The sequence below is a fragment of the Delphinapterus leucas genome, chromosome 12, assembly GCF_059928025.1.
Source record: "Delphinapterus leucas isolate spDelLeu-1000000601 "Yukka" chromosome 12, BTC_Dleu_Yukka2, whole genome shotgun sequence".
Taxonomy (NCBI): domain Eukaryota; kingdom Metazoa; phylum Chordata; class Mammalia; order Artiodactyla; family Monodontidae; genus Delphinapterus; species Delphinapterus leucas.
Window position 1 is genome coordinate 66,709,352 of NC_143140.1, and position 18,094 is coordinate 66,727,445.

An 18,094-nucleotide genomic window follows, 5' to 3' on the forward strand; every position below is an offset into this window, starting at 1 on the left:
GGTGTTCTGTAGGAGTTGTTCCACATGTAGATGTATTTTTGATGTATTTGTGGGGAGGAAGGTAATCTCCCCATCTTACTCCTCTGCCATCTTGTAGGTTCCCGCCACTACATACATTTTTGATCTGACCTTCTGCATGTGATGCAGAATGAAGAAAAGGTTCATCTGTGTTCACTAGAGAAAAGAAAAATCAAGAGACAGGAAGTTTGGATGAGTTTACAAACCTTAGCCTGCATGAGATGTCCTTTATCTATCTTTCCAACTTTTTCCATCACTGTTGGCAGCAGTATGTTTGCAGAATTCGTTTATTCAACTGTGTTTATTGGGTGCTTACTATTTGTTAACCCTCCATACACCATTAAGACACTTTCTAATGGTCATGTGATAATATTCAATTATTTCTAAGAAGTGTCAAAATTTTGACCTGTTACTCTCTGATTTAGCACTAATCTATTACCATTAAGTCCACTGAGCACAAATATGAAAAAACATTAGAAACAATAGTAGTATTATTGAACACTTGATAGTTTTAAACAAATATTATCATTGTTCTCTTATATAGCAATCGTAAGAACAAAATGCAGATTAATCTCTACTTATTATTCTTTCCTCAGTGGCGTATCAAAACCAGGGTGGTGGGTGCAGTCTGCTTTGAGGGAAGGCAGACAGGGCTGTGCTGCCCTTAGAAAATTTAAAAATAATAATACAACCAACTTTTAGTCAATCTGGTTTTTATTGTCACCACTTGCTAGCAATCCTAAATAAAGTTAGCTATAAAGTACTCCTCAAAAAAAATCTTTTGTCTAAATTTAAACAATTGATACGGTTACTGTTCAGTTGTAATTACATACATGTGTGAGCTTCAAATTAGCACATTTTAATTACTTATTCTTTGATAAACATAATTTTCTATGTAAAAGTTCATTTGGAAAACTTCCAGTTTTATAGTCCAGTCCCAAGACACAGAGACTCAGCGCTTTGTGACCGCCTGGAGGGGTGGGATAGGGAGGGTGGGAGGGAGGGAGACGCAAGAGGGAAGAGATATAGAAACATATGTATATGTATAACTGATTCACTTTGTTATAAAGCAGGAACTAACACACCATTGTAAAGCAATTATACCCCAATAAAGATGTAAAAAAAAAAAAAACACATTCATTTTTAGAGCAATTTCTTAAGGGTTCCAAATCCTTCTAGCTCAGTTTGGGCACAGTTTGTGTTCACAATTCCTGTGATACTATGTACTCTTGTTTTTAAAGCACTGGATTAGAAATAAATGATGAGAGGATGGTGATGGCTAAGAGGAAGAAATAGAACTTGAATTACTTTAATTCTGTCATTCTGTGTATTCACTTAGAGTTTTTATTTATATTTAAAAATTTCAACCTGTGGAAACATATGAAAGCCTCTAAACCTGATTCCAAAGAAACAAAAGCAGAACTGCAGTTTCTGGAATTTATTGTGAATTGGGATTTTTATGATTCTTTGTCACACTTACCCTTATGGTTAAGAATTTTCCCATTTGTATATTTGTTTCTTTATGTGAAAGACACTTTCCAAAGATAAAATTAATAAAATTGTTCTTTAATCAACTCCAAGCAAAGATAGATTAAAAAATCTAACTATGTTCCTTATGATTACTCAAAGGTCAATTCTGATACAATTATTTACAAGTTTACAGAAGTTAAGCTTCCAAAACAGAAAATGTGCTGTTTATTATTCACTATTGTAATTGACTAATATGCACTATTGTAATTGACTAATATTTTTCTTTTTCAAAAAAATACATTAGTTTATAAATATACAGTTAATGTATAAAAATTTTAATTCATTACATTTTCCCATATTTTGAAATTTAATATTTATTTTATTTTTAATTTTTTAAAATAGCATGAATACATATACAAATTTCAATAAAAGAAAATTTCACTACTTACATTTTTTCTCTGATCATACTTTTGTTTCATTACATGATTACAACTGGGGATAATTTTGTTGATGGGGGAGGTGTTAAAAATGATTTGCTCCAAGCATGTCACTGTCTCTTCATTAGTAGTTTAGATACCTAAAAGCAAATGAGAAAAATAAACGGTATATTTCAACATCACTCCAAAGGATACCAGGGAACTGAGGAAGAAGCCCTACTCTTTTTTAAAAAGAGTTTAAACAAAATACATAGACTATCAAAAGTAGACATTTTTATTTTAAAAATTATTTTCTTGTTGACAGACAAGAAAGAACTAAGCAAAGATTTCCATGTAGAGATAACTACCAACATTTGAATGGCTAATTATCATTAAAATAATTCCAGGAATTGTTAGGTATTATAATTGGTGCCACAAAAAATTTTCCCCGTCTTTAGGAGATGCCAGTAAAATGATTGGCTATGGAAATTTTTAAAGAATATTTCAAAATTGTGTTTAAAAATTTGTTTAACCCAGGTTAAAAAATCCAAAGCAGACACTAATAACATCTATTTTTCTTTAGTAGATTTTATGATCTAAAAAGCAAAACAATCAGAAAACATTTTTTATTGAAGTATAGTTGATTTACAAAGTTGTGTTAATTTCTGCTATACAGCAAAGTGATTCAGTTATACATATATATACATTTTTGTTTATATAAGAAAACTTTTTTTGTCCAAACATGGTTTAGTTCCTTATTTTCGATTCCCCATTCCCTAACCACATCCCCCAATCAGGGAACAAGACTAAACTAGATTAAATCTTTTTTTGGGGGGTGGGGTTCTCTCTAAACCAGATTTTCTCTTTTACTCTAGTGAAGCTATTTGATATATGAGGAACCCAAAGCAACAGAGAAAACTGAGAGCTAATTGCAAGCGTTTGTACTGCAGGTGAGAGCCCAAGGCCAAGGCCTACAGCTTCCAAAGGCAGAGAGACCTGTCTTCTGGTTGATCATATTGTTGTTTCTATTTTTAAGCCTGGACATCTTTCTTAAGTGATTAAATACCCATGTAACATATCCTGTCTCATCAGGACACACAGATTTTTTTTTTTTAAGTTTGAATATCCCAGATAACACAGCCCATGCCACCAAGGTCATGAGGAAGACTTCAAGGTAAGAACAAGCCTAACTCCTTCCAAAATGCTTGGAACTTCTTTAATGAGAAGTAAAAACTTTCACTCTAGAATTAAAAGAAGGCTTAAAAATCAAGGGATAAGTAGTTTGCATCTACTTTCAGATGCTTTTTCTGAGTATAGTTTTTGCTAAGGAAAAAGTTACTAGCTGTACAAAGGGACATTAGATACATGATGGGACACATATGAAGGGGATGGCATGAAGGGAAGCAAATTTTATTTTTAAATAAATTAATTTTATTTATTATTTTTGGGGGGGCTGCGTTGGGTCTTCATTGCTGCATGTGGGCTTTCTCTAGTTGCAGCGAGTGGGGGCTACACTTCATTGCGGTGCATGGGCTTCTCATTGCAGTGTCTTCTCTTGTTGTGGAGCACAGGCTCTAGGCGCACGGGCTTCAGTAGTTGTGGCACATGGGCGCAGTAGTTGTGGCTTGTGAGCTCTAGAGCACAGGCTCAGTAGTTGTGGTGCATGGGCTTAGTTGCTCCGCAGCATGTGAGACCTTCCTGGACCAGGGCTCAAACCCGTGTCCCCTGCACTGGCAGGTGAATTCTTAACCACTAGGCCACGAGGGAAGTCTCTGGATCTGTTTTTCTGGCTCATTTCAAGCCCTAGAACACTCATGTCCTCCTAAAATCAAGTTGACTTCTGCATCTGATTACTCAAAGAAGGTCTTGAGGAATAAGACATGACTAATCTGAGCAATGAAATCTCTGCCACAGTGATGATTTCGGGGTATTACCCCATCCCAGCCATATGAGTCTGTGTATCCTGAAATTCTTAATACAGAGCCATTCCAGTGGGCAAGTAGGAAGAGAGTTTGTTTGGAGTAGGGGCAAATTCCTTAAACAATTCTGAATCAGCAACTTCTTACTCTGCCTATGGATGGGGCTGGCCCTGTGTCTAGATATTCTATAATAGTATGGAGAAATCTACACCAGACTCATGCCTTTTGCGGCCAAGATGAAGACTTTCCCAATAAACAGGAGTCTTTGGTATGGATCTAGTGGTCTAGCATCTCAACAGAGACTTAGAACATTTTATTAGATCCACATGCTTTCATGGTAACTTAAATAAAAATAAATATCTAGGGTATCATAGGCATTGATTTAAGTGTTTTACATGCATTAATTTTGCTAATCCTTACAATAATCTATTGTTATTATTCTATTATCCCTATTTCATAGATAAAGAAGCCATGGCAAGCAGAGGTTTGATGACTTGAACTGGAGTTGCTGGAATTTGAAGCCAGAGAGTAGCTTGTACCAAAATCCATGGTGTCAGCCACCACTCTAAACATCCCTCTGCCCATGACCTAGGGAATGCTTCATTCACTGTTAAAGGAGACGAAACCTCAGGCAGGTATCCCCACAACACCGTTTATCTCTGTTATTACAGTTGCCACATCATTCTGTAAATTTAACATTTCTATCCCAATGGTGTAGGATCTTCTTGAAGACAGCTGTTTTACTGTATTTATCCTTGTTTACTGTTCACATCATTTGTTTTGTGGCAGCCAGCCAGCGGGACAGGTCAGAGTCACCTGAAAGATCTGACCTGTGTCTGAGGAGCCTATACATTGCTGTCACAGGACCCCGGAGCTGTTTTGTAACTGGTTTCATAACCAAGTCTGAGCTGGGCTTTGCTCTCACAGTAATAAGACAAACATATAATGTACCTTTCAAGACCCAAGCATTTGATGTCTTGAAAAAACCTTCAAAGCACCAATCTTTAGCAAAATGAAAAAAACTAACCAGAGTATACCAAGTTCCTGAGTACAACCACCCAAACACAGGGGACAGAGGAACTTCAACCGCCGTAGAGATACAGTCAGCAATATCCAGCATATGAGACACTGGGCAGGACAAGTGACTAGGGCTCTCCCATAAATAAAATAAAGGGAAAAATAAAGCTAGAAGGAGAACGTATAGATTTTTATTTTATTTATTTATTTTTTCACTTTTATTTTTTAAATTTTATTTATTTATTTTTTTATACAGCAGGTACTTATTAGTTATATATTTTATACATATTAGTGTATATATGTCAATCCCATTCTCCCAATTCATCCACCCACCTCCCCCCACCCCCCCCGCCGCACTTTCCCCCTGGGTGTCCATACGCTTGTTCTCTACATCTGTGTCTCAATTTGTGCCTTGCAAACCGGTTCATCTGTACCATTTTTCTAGATTCCACATATATGCGTTAATATACGATATTGGTTTTTCTCTTTCTGACTACTTCACTCTGTATGACAGTCTCTAGGTCCTTCCACGTCTCTATAAATGACCCAGTTTTTTTCCTTTTTATGACTGATTAATATTCCATTGTATATATATGTACCACATCTTCTTTACCCATTCATCTGTCAGTGGGCATTTCGGTTGCTTCCATGACCTGGCTATTGTAAATAGTGCTGCAATGAACATTGGGGTGCATGTGTCTTTTAGAATTATGGTTTTCTCTGGGTATATGCCCAGTAGTGGGATTGCTGGATCATATGGTAGTTCTATTTTTAGTTAGTTTTTTTTTTTTTTTTTGCGGTACGCGGACTTCTCACTGTTGTGGCCTCTCCCGCTGCGGAGCACAGGCTCCGGACGCGCAGAGCCTCAGCGGCCATGGCTCACGGGCCCAGCCACTCCGCGGCATGTGGGATCCTCCCGGACCGGGGCACGACCCCGTGTCCCCTGCATCGGCAGGCGGACTCTCAACCACTGCGCCACCAGGGAAGCCCTATTTTTAGTTTTTTAAGGAACCTCCCTACTGTTCTCCATAGTGGCTGTATCAATTTACATTCCCATCAACAGTGCAAGAGAGTTCCCTTTTCTCCACACCCTCTCCAGCATTTATCTGTAGATTTTCTGATGATGCCCATTCTGACCCATGTGAGGTGAAACCTCATTGTAGTTTTGATTTGCATTTCTCTAACAATTAGTGATGTTGAGCAGCTTTTCATGTGCCTCTTGGCCACCTGTATGTCTTCTTTGGAGAAATGTCTATTTAGGTCTTCTGCCCATTTTTGGATTGGGTTGTTTGTGTTCTAATATTGAGCTGCATGAGCTGTTTATATATTCTGGAGGTTAATCCTTTGTTGATTCATTTGCAAATATTTTCTGCCATTCTGAGAGTTGTCTTCTCGTCTTGTTTATAGTTTCCTTTGCTGTACAAAAGCTTTTAAGTTGCATTAGGTCCCATTTGTTTATTTTTGTTTTTATTTCCATTACTTTAGGAGGTGGGTCAAAAGGATCTTCCTGTGATTTATGTCAAAGAGTGTTCTTCCTATGTTTTCCTCTAAGAGTTTTCTAGTGTCTGGTCTTACATTTAGGTCTTTAATCCATTTTGAGTTTATTTTTGTGTATGGTGTAAGGGAGTGTTCTAATTTCATTATTTTACATGTAGCTGTCTAGTTTTCCCCACACCACTTATTGAAGAGACTATCTTTTCTCCATTGTATATCCTTGCCTCCTTTCTCACAGATTAGTTGACCTTAGGTGCACGGGTTTATCTCTGGGCTTTCTATGCTGTTCCATTGATCTATATGTCTGTTTTTGTGCCAGTACAATATTTTCTTGATTACTGTAGCTTTGTAGTATAATCTGAAATCAGGGAGTCTGATTCCTCCAGCTTTGTTTTTTTCCCTTCAAGATTGCTTTGGCTGTTCGGGGTCGTTTGTGTCTCCAAACAAATTTTAAGCTTTTTTGTTCTAGTTTTGTAAAAAAATGCCATTGGTGACTTCATAAGGATTACATTGAATCTGTAGATTGCTTTGAGTAGAATAGTCATTTTCACAATATTGATTTTTCCAATGCAAGAATATGGTATATTTCTCCACCTGTTTGTGTCATCTTTGATTTCTTTCATCAGTATCTTATAGTTTTCTGAGTAGAGGTCTTTTACCTCCTGAGGTAGGTTTATTCCTAGATATGTTATTCTTTTTGTTGCAGTGGTGAAGGGGATTGCTTCCTTAATTTCTCTTTCTGATCTTTTGTTGTTAGTGTATAGGAATGCAAGAGATTTCTGTGCATTAATTTTGTATCCTGGAAATTTACCAAAATCATGGATTAGCTCTAGTAGTTTTCTGGTGGCATCTTTAGGATTATCTATGTATAGTATCATGTCATCTGCAAACAGTGGCAGTTTTACTTCTTCTTTTCCAATTTGTATTCCTTTTATTTCTTTTTCTTCTCTGATTGTCATGACTAGGACTTCCAAAACTATGTTGAATAATAGTGGTGAGAGTGCACATCCTTGTCTTGATTCTGATCTTAGAGGGAATGCTTTCAGTTTTTCACCATTGAGAATGATGTTTCCTGTGGATATGTCATATATGGTCTTTATTATGCTGAGGTAGGTACCCTCTATGCCCATTCTCTGGAAAGTTTTTATCATAAATCGTTGTCGAATTTTGTCAAAAGCTTTTTCTGCATCTATTGAGTTGATCATATGGTTTTTATCCTTCAAGTTGTTAATATGATTTATCACACTGATTGGTTTGCGTACATGATTTGCATCCTTGGGATAAATCCCACTTGATCATGGTGTATGATCTTTTTTTTTTTTTTTTTTTTTTTTTTTTGCCGTACGCAGGCCTCTCACTGCTGTGACCTCTCCCGCCGCGGAGCACAGGCTCTGGACGCGCAGGCCCAGCGGCCATGGCTCACGGGCCCAGCCGCTCTGTGGCATGTGGGATCCTCTCAGACCGGGGCACGAACCCGTGTCCCTTGCATCGGCAGGTGGACTCTCAACCACTGCGCCACCAGGGAAGCCCATATGACCTTTTTAATGTGTTGTTGGACTCTGTTTGCTAGTATTTTGCTGTGGATTTTTGCATCTATATTCATCAGTGATATATGTCTGTAATTTTCTTTTTTTGTAGTGTCTTTGTCTGGTTTTGGTATCAGGGTGATGGTAGCCTTGTAGAATGAGTTTGAGAGTGTTCCTTCCTCTGCAACTTTTTGGAAGATTTTGAGAAGGATGAGTGTTAGCTCTTCTCTAAATGTTTGATAGAATTCACCTGTGAAGCCATCTGGTCCTGGACCTTTGTTTGTTGAAGATTTTTATCACAGTTCCAATTTTGTTACTTGTGATTGGTCTGTTGGTACTTTCTTTTTGCTCCTGGTTCAGTCTTGAAAGGTTAAAGCTTTCTAAGAAATTGTCCATTTCTTCCAGGTTGTCCATTTTATTGGCATAGAGTTGCTTGTAGTAGTCTCTTATGATGCTTTGTATTTATGTGGTATCCGTTGTAACTACTCCTTTTTCATTTCTAATTTTATTGATTTGAGTCCTCTCCTTTTTCTTGATGAGTCTGGCTAAAAGTTTATCAATTTTATTTATCTTCTCAAAGAACCAGCTTTAGTTTTTTTGATCTTTGCTATTGTTTTCTTTGTTTCTATTTCATTTATTTCTGCTCTGATCTTTATGATTTCTTTCCTTCTACTAACTTTGGGTTTTGTTTGTTCTTTTTTCTCTAGTTCCTTTAGGTGTAAGGTTAGACTGTTTGAGATTTTTCTTGTTTCTTGAGGTAGGCTTGTATTGCTATAAACTTCCCTCTTAGAACTGCTTTTGCTGCATCCCCTAGGTTTTGGATCATCATGTTTTTGTTGTTATTTGTCTATAGGTATTTTTTGATTTCCTTTTTGATTTCTTCAGTGATCTCTTGGTTATCTAGTAATGTATTGTTTAGCCTCCATGTGTTTGTGTTTTTAACGTTTTTTTCCCTCTAATTGATTTCTAATCTTCTAGTGCTGTGGTCGGAAAATATGCTTGATATGATTTCAGTTTTCTTAAATTTACTGAGGTTTGATTTGTGACCCAAGATGTGATCTATCCTGGAGAATGTTTTGTGTACACTTGAGAAGAAAGTGTATCTGCTGTTTTCGGATGGAATGTCCTATAAATATCAATTAAATCTGTCTGGTCTATTGTGTCATTTAAAGCTTGTGTTTCCTTATGAAATTTCTGTCTGGATGATCTGTCCATTGGTGTAAGTGAGGTGTTAAGGTCCCCCACTATTATTGTGTTACTGCCAATTTCCACTTTTATAGCTGTTAACATTTGCCTTATGTATTGAGGTGCTCCTATGATGGGTGCATATCTATTTATAATTGTTATATCTTCTTCTTGTATTGATCCCTTGATCATTATGTAGTGTCCTTCCTTTTCTCTTGTAGAATTCTTTATTTTAAAGTCTATTTTATCTGATATTAGTATTGCTACTCCAGCTTTCTTTTAACTTCCATTTGCATGAATATTTTTTTCCATCCCCTCACTTTCAGTCTGTATGTGTCCCTAGGTCTGAAGTGGATCCCTTGTAGACAACATATATCTGGGTCTTGTTTTTGTATCCACTCAGCAAGTCTGTGTCTTTTAGTTGGAACATTTAATGCATTCACATTTAAGGTAATTATCAATATGTATGTTCCTATTACCATTTTCTTAAGTGTTTTGGGTTTGTTTTTGTAGGTCATTTTCATCTCTTGTATTTTCCACTTAAAAAAGGTCTTTTAGCATTTGTTGTAGAGCTGGTTTGGTGGTGCTGAATTCTCTTAGCTTTTGCTTGTCTGTAAAGCTTTTGATTTCTCTGTCACATCTGAAAGAGGTCCTTGCTGGGTAGAGTAATATTGGTTGTAGGTTCTTCCCTTTCATCACCTTAAATATATTGTGCCACTCCCTTCTGGCTTGTAGAGTTTCTGCTGAGAGAGCAGCTGTTAACCTTATGGGAGTTCCCTTGTATGTTATTTGTCATTTTTCCCATGTTGCTTTTAATAATTTTTATTTGTCTTTAATTTTTGTCAGTTTGTTTACTATGTGTCTCGGCATGTTTCTCCTTGGTTTTATCCTGTATGGGACTCTCTGCGCTTCCTGGACTTAAGTGGCTATTTCCTTTCCCATGTTAGGGAAGTTTTTGACTATAATCTCTTCAAATATTTTCTCAGGTCCTTTCTCTCTCTCTTCTCCTTCTGGGACCCCTATAATGTGAATGTTGGTGTGTTTATTGTTGTCCCAGAGGTCTCTTAAGCTGTCTTCATTTCTTTACATTCTTTTTTCTTATTCTGTTCCATGGCAATGATTTCCACCATTCTGTCTTCTAGGTCACTTATCTGTTCTGCCTCAGTTATTCTGCTATTGATTCCTTCTAGTGTATTTTCCATTTCAGTTATTGTATTGTTCATCTCTGTTTTTTTGTTCTTTAATTTTTCTAGGTCTTTGTTAAACATTTCTTGCATCTTCTTGTTCTTTACTTCCATTCTTTTTTTGAGGTCCTGGATCATCTTCACTATATTAATTATTCTGAATTCTTTTTCTGGAAGGTTGTGTATCTCCACTTCATTTAGTTGATTTTCTGGGGTATCTTGTTCCTTCATCTGGTACATAGTCCTCTGCCTTTTCATTTTGTCTATCTTTCTGTGAATGTGATTTTCGTTCCACAGGCTTGTAGTTCTTCTTGCTTCTGCTGTCTGCCCTCTGGTGGATGAGGCTATCTAAGAGGCGTGTGCAAGCTTCCTGATAGGAGGGACTGGTGGTGTGTAGATCGAGGTGTTGTTCTGGTGGGCAGAGCTCCGTAAAACTTTAATCCACTTGTCTGCTGATGAGTGGGGCTGAGTTCCCTCCCTGTTGGTTGTTTGGCCTGTGGTGACCCAGCACTGAAGCCTACAGGCTCTTTGGTCAGGCTACCGGTGGACTCAGGGAGGGCTTACATCAAGGAGTACTTCCCAGAACTTCTGCTGTCAGTGCCCTTGTCCCCACGGTGAGCAACAGCCACCCCCCGCCTCTGCAGGAGACCTGCCAACACTAGCAGGGAGGTCTGGCTCAGTCTCATATGGGATCACTGCTCCTCCCCACTGGGTCCTTATGTGCACAGTATTTTATGTGTGCCTTCTAAAAGTGGAGTCTCTGTTTCCCCCAGTCCTGTCAAAGTCCTGCAATCAGTTTGATTCTCTGGGAATTCCTCCTCCTGTTGCCAGACTTCCAGGTTGGGAAGCCTTATGTGGGGCTCAGAACCTTCACTCCAGTGGGTGGACTTCTGTGCTATATTTGTTCTCCAGTATGTGAGTCACCCAACCAGTGGTTATGTCTTTTGACTTTATCATGATTGTGCCCCTCCTACCATCTCATTGTGGCTTCTCCTTTGTCTTTGGATGTGGGGTGTCTTTTTTGGTGAGTTCCAGTGTCTTCCTGTTGATGATAGTTCAGCAGTTAGTTGTGATTCTGGTGCTCTCGCAAGAGGAAGTGAGCGCATGTCCTTCCACTCCACCATCTTGAACCAATCTCCAGAACCTATAGATTTTTAAATGACACAAGTGATGAATCGAACTAAATCCTCTGTGTAGATCCTAAGAAACAAACTGAAACAAAAGAAAACACTTAAGTGTTTGAATAGTGATAGTGATAGGGAGGTTTGAATAGTGATAGGATATTTGGTAATATTAAGGAAATGTTAAAGGTTATTGTGAATTTTTCTTTTAGATGTGAAAATGTATTGTCATGACTTAAAAAGAACTGCTGTCTTTTAGAGACACACTCTGAAGTATTTAAAAATGAAATGATATGTCTTGGATTTGCTTTAAAATTCATGGTGGATTTGCCATGAGTTGATAATTATTTAAGCTGGGTCTTGGGTACATGCATGATAGATAGACTCATTTCTCTATTTTTGTATGATTTAGACTTTTCCATAATAAAAAGTAAAAAAAAACCTGTTTTTTGTTTTGTTTTGTTTTTTAGCAAAATACCTAAATAGTCCAGTATGGTTTTCTTATATGAAAGCTTGGTCTGGAATTGAGCACTTGTCATTCATTAGTCAATTATTTGCTCTATCAGTTACATATGCTCTTTCCCAAACCACTCTAAAACTTAGAGGCTTAAAATAACAACAGTCATTTATTTTGGTCCCCAATCTGCAATGTGGGCAAGGCTGGCAGGGACAGCTCTTCTTTGTTCCATGCAACATCTGATGGGGAAGTTAGCTGGGGTCTGAAGGATTTACTTTCAGGATGACTCGTTCATATTGGCTGTGTTAAAGAAAAGACTATTCAGTGACATTTGTTAATGTTGGTAAGGCATAGTTTATTCAGGACTATCACCATAAGGATGGGAACTATTGCAGTGGGCTTTAACACTGGGGGAGAAAGTTTGGGCTCAACTCTGAATACAGCACATGCAAGTGGAAATTTGTAGCCAAGGAAAAGGGTTGAGGGCAGTGGATGGAAATTTACTAAGAGGAAACATCAGTGGTAAGGGGGATACTGGCTAAACTAACCTAACAGGATTCCCACTGAAGACAGGCCAGGGTGATCAGACATCACCTGGGTAATGATGGCAGATGAGAAACCTGATCAGATATCAAGGGTGATCAGATATCAGGGGTAGAGGAGGTTCTGGTTAAACTGACTTAGCAGGGTCCTTCCTAAAACTAGATTTTACAAGGAAGTGCACAGGCAGGCCCAGGAAAAAGTTCAGGAGCCTGACTAAAGTTTGTTCAAGCAAAGAATCTTTGTCAGCTGGCAAGATGGTGCTGGCTGTCAGTTTAGGAGTTCAGCCAGGGCTGTGAGCTGGGGCCTTTAGTTCCTTTCTATATGAGCTACTTGAGCTTCCTAGGGGTATGGTGGCTATGTTCCAAGAGCAAGAGTCCCAAGAGACAGGAATTAGAAATTGCCAGTTTCTTAAGGTCTGAGCACAAAAGCACAGCAGCATTTCCTCTGGCTATGGGTCAGGCAATCACACAGACTAGATTCAAGAGAGAGGAACATAGACCCACCTCTCAACAGGAGAATGTCAAGAATTTTGAGGCCATGTTTTAAAATTGACCTACCAGCCTTCTTTACAGTCCATCACAGAACCTCAGGACAGGTGTCAAACTATGGAACTGTCTTATGGAAATGACTAGAATGAATGTTACTGATGTTTGGGGCTGGAAATATAAGTGGCTCTCCTGACGGTAGGCCCGGCCTACGTGTACAGATGAGTGTAGTCTTCACATAGATAGCATTCAGGTTAAGGTAAGAAAGGGTGAAACGAATCACTGGAATTGTTTGGCATGGCTGGAAGTTAAATATGGAGGCAAGGAAGGTAATCTATTGCTGAAGCCCTGAAAGTAACTGCCCTCCCAATATCCCAGCTGAGTCATAGAAATGTCCTCAACTGGCTGGGCCATCAGGAACTGGCCTCTCATTCCTTTTTTCTACTCTAGTTTTGTGATAGTGCCAAGTAGTCACTGCCACCCACTTTTGCCCATGAATGTGGATAGAAACGGGATTTGGAAGTAGGGTGACAGGTTGACAACGGACACATTTTTGGACCAGATCAAAGACTAAAAAAGTGACTGGGGCAAGTGTGGGTAAAAGGTAAGGGGTAGTTGGTGTACTCCTTGGTTTATACCAGACAATGAAAAACTTATATTTTCCACCACAAGCCTGAACACATTCATCCACCTAAAGTGTTCTCAAGGTTAGAACCACAAGTAAATAATGATTTGAAATATAAATTTTTCTTCTGAGACTTTTTTAGGCTAATTTTTAACTATGTTTTGTGCCAACCATATTTTCTCGGAATCTTTTTCCGTTTAACTGATTTCCATCCACCATTAAGGAATTATTTTAATTGATACATTTGCTTTGTTACCTGCTTCTGATGGAACTGTCATTTTAGACACCTCTAGATTCAGTTGTCCGTTAGACATACATTAAGTATATCCCATGAATTGTACTTGGCCTTAGAGATCCTGGCTATTGAGATTTTAAATGAAAAATATATTTCATGAGAGAGGTCCAACAATGCTGTGGGAACACAGTGAAGAGGAATAAGCTTTGCCTTGGGAAGTTGAGGAAAGCTGCATAGAGCAGGTGACATTTGAGCTGAATCCTGATGGATGGGTAGGAACCCGCTAGTTGGAGAGAAAAGAAATAACATGTTCAAATGTCCAGAGTTGTGAAAAATTCATGGTATGTTGTGTGATAGAGAGAAGTTTGATGAACTGACTCAATGGGGAGCAATGTGATTGGTGAGGTGCTCTTTCTCTTGTCATTTTTTTTTCTGATCTAGAGTGAGAAGAAAAAATTCCGGAGAAGTAAAGCACTCTTCATCACAGACGAAAATCAGCCCCAGTAAGAATCCCCCATGCCTGTCTTGGGTACTGTAAAGAACCACATATGCTGTACCAAGGAGTTTGAACTTCCACTTACAGGCAAAGGAGTGGGTGACTTTAAGCAGGTGGATGAAATGATCGTATGTCTTGGACAAGGCAGTGGCTAGGAGGGGATGGGCTATATAGATGTGACAGAAATGGAGGAGGCAGAGTCAACATAATTTACTGTTTTATTGTTTAAGGAGGAGACTGAAAGAGAGAAAGGGAGGCATTGAGTTTGGACACTTGGTACTATGATGATGTCGTTTGCGGACAAACAAGGGGGAGATTTTTGGAGGAGTGGGCAGTGAAAGAGACGATGGGCTAGTGCTACCTGAAGAGTCTGAAGTATGTCCAGGTATTGTTATGGGTCAGATGCCCAGGAGAGGTCACGTTGAAGTTTGTGTGCATGTAGGGCAGTAACTGTTGAAGTCATGGAAACAGATATCTTTTAACATTCTTTTCTTTCCAAAATACTTTGAACTTAACTCCTTCATTCTATTTAAGATAATGCTTGTGTACTTTACGTATCTTTCTGGACTTTAAATTGAGTTTTAAATAGATTCTGTACAATTTGGTTGATTTGACAATATATCAGTACTTCTCAGAACGTTGCTTCCCGATAACTCTTTTGAAGATGGTTTGGGGAAGTCACGTCCTTTTAATGGTTATATACTCTCCTTTTAATCTCCGGGTTCAATGGTGCTTCACCCGTTCTTACCTCATTCCCTTGACAAACATTTTTTTTTTCTTTCAATTTTCTCTTTCTTTTCATTCTCTTGACTCTTACGAATGATTATCTTTAGTCTAAGGCTTTTCTCACTCTGTTGTATGTCTCAGAAACCAGTCATTCTTAGTCATCTTAAGATTTCTCTTTAAGAAATGCTTCTTTCCTTTTTCCATATTGGTGAGCTGTCCACAGGCCTCTGGTTACTATTACTTGTTTTGGAATTAAATGAGTTTACATTGTTGAAGAATTCTCTGCAACCTATCGCCATTATTCATCTCCTTATAGAAATGCCAGTAGAAGTTATAGGATAGTTGTAGCTATTATATGCTGTGCTCCACTGGGCATGTTGGTTTCAGTAGCAATAGCAGCAGTAAACAAAGACCTGTATATGTTCCAAGTACAACTTTAAGGGTGATATATATATATATATATATATATATATATATATAAAGTCACTTGATACTTACTGCAGTACCATCAGGTAGGTATTATTATTTTTCCCACTTTACAGCTGAGGAAAGTAAGACACATCGAATATGATGTCCAAGGTATCCAAACTAGTGAACAGTCAACAACCAGATTCCTCTCTGTACACCAAACGTGCCTTTTGCTTCATCACCTTGGTACCCATAGGTTGTTCTTGTTCAATCATAGTGTCTTGCAAACATGCAGCACTGTTTTTTAAGTACTGTGGGTGCTTGGCACCTTTTCTAAAATCTAGATAATGTCACAATCACATAAATGCAGTAGGTAGTCTCATTTACCTAGGTCAAACTCACAAATACTATGGATGAATTGTCATAGGAAACAAGTCCTTGAATTTGACCTCTGTGAGCTCCATGTATGCTCATCACCTGTGGCTTTTTCTCCTAAAATCCCATGTGGCTGAGGAACTCTTATTGAAACCTCATTCAATTTAGAGGAAGTCAGTGAACACTTCCTGTTAACTCTGCCTTCCCAGTGTCAAAAATATGCAAAAGCATAGATGAACACCGTGATGTTTGTTGTCTAAGACAATTTTCTGAAAGTATCTACAGAAACTACCCTTCTGAATTATCCTGAGGATTTAATTGGGTGGGTAGTCTATTATTGGTCATTCTGATCACAGCATAAATTACTATGACCACTAAGCCCTGATCAGTATTATGAAGATTATACTTCTTTTTGTTAGGTGGCCAAGGGCAATCTGTTTAAAATATATTCCCTGATGAATATTTCATATTCTATCACCGTGCAGCCAAATGACACTTCTGTGTGAAAATTTGGAAATAGCAAATTTACTATTTTTTGGAGAGTCATGGTAATTAATAAACATGACTTTTTTTTTTGCAATGTGTCTATTATGCTTAACTATTTAAGAAAAATCTTTGCTTTTTAATGTCTTTTTTTAAAAAACATCTACATACAAAAATAAACTTACTGTGCCAATATATTGCACTTGACCAATTTCAGTTACTGGTTATGAGAGAAACCATTTCAAGAGCAGTATCAAAATTCTATACATTCTATGAATTGTATTTCTGATGATGGGAGTTGAAATGTGAATGGTCAGTAAAGATTTCTTCTATTTTCTGATTCTATCAGCTGCGTTAAAGGCAAAAATCATGTGGTCCACTTTCTTATTATTATCGGAAACAAGATCATCTAGAATATTTTTCTCTCTCTTTTTTAAATCTTATGATTCTCCAAAGTATATCAATCACTGCATTACATCTTATTTTTCATTAAAAAAAATTGCCAGGGGTTCTTTTTCAATTTTGGTTAAACAGCTCTGTACTTGATTGCTTTAGGTCAAATCCACATAGAGTTTCTGAAGTGGGCTCCACACTGTCTCCATACCTGAGAGAATACTAGATTTCCTGCTTCCTCATTTACATGAGTTCTCAAAGTCAGCATTTTGCTAATGACTTATAATGAAAACGATCCTTTTAAAAGGAATGTCTTGCTATTGCTATGGGCAGGAGGCATTTTGGGTGACTGAACAGTTTAAGCCATCTTTCTATTTGAGAATAAATGATGAACGGGAATTTGAATGGGTTACCAAGTTGTAAATTAATCTTGAGGTACTCAACTGATTGTAAACCACCTGAGCTTTCCTCTCAGCTTTTAAATCATATGATATCAATCTTTGCTCATTTTCCTCTGGGTAATTTGTTATTATGCTTATGGTAACCAACTCCACGAGACATTAACCGGCAATCCACATTACCAGTAAGTATACATTACAGTGCTAAAATAAAAATAAACTCATTGAAGAAATAGCTGGAGACCTCAACCATGCTTTTCCGTCTGCAAAATGGCATGACAGTTTGGGGATTTGTAACTGAAAATAAATTTAATTATGTCACTACCTTGCTGCTGCTAATTAGTGCCTGAGATGTGTATCAAGAGGGCAGCACAGACCCGAGGTGGAAAAGAGGGCTCATTACAAAGCAGGATGAAGAAGTGGGCTGCCTCTCTCACTCTTACTATCTGAAGGAACATTTATATTAGATCCTGGAAATTCCCTTTTCTGTTTATATTAGCGAGATATTTTTGTCTTTTCTTTAGTGGAATAGGGAAACAGCTTTATAACATTTTGCATCGCCTGCATGAAATGTTTTGCATACCTGTAACCTTTCAATTAATGTTATTTATGTTTCAATAAACCGCCATGCTACTTTTCCAGATGTTCTAATCCTTCATGTAAATGAATTTATTAGATCCAGCCACCAGACTCAATGAAATCTGCCAAATTCGCTGTCTGGGCCACATACCATGGCGTTTAAGCTATATTTGCATAAGCTTGTTCTGTAAGTGTAATCTTATGGATCATCTGCGGAGTTAAAGTTTCACGAATGTAAATCCCTGACAAATCAAATACAGATGTAGCTTTTTGCCCTCAGGGTTGAGCCTGTCAATTCTCTGCTCTCACATCGACCTCCTCCTCTTGGCTTGGGCACCCCATCCTCAACGTTTGTTTTTTTTTTCAAGAAGACTAATCTTTTAAAATTGTTTATGTAAATACATTGCAGGTACTAAACATGGTAGTGAGCAATGGTTGCCCTGATCTTGTTTTCGTCATTCTGCAGACTGAAATAAGTTTGGCAAGTCATTTGAGGGGAGGTGGCTGTACCACCTGGAAAAATTTGCCCTGCCAATCAGTG

At 37.9% G+C, this 18,094-nt stretch overlaps 1 pseudogene; it reads left to right on the forward strand.

Annotated features, from left to right (window-relative positions):
* Positions 1-18,094, forward strand: part of LOC149747891 (small ribosomal subunit protein eS12 pseudogene) — a 62,296-nt pseudogene that overhangs the window by 32,711 nt on the left and 11,491 nt on the right.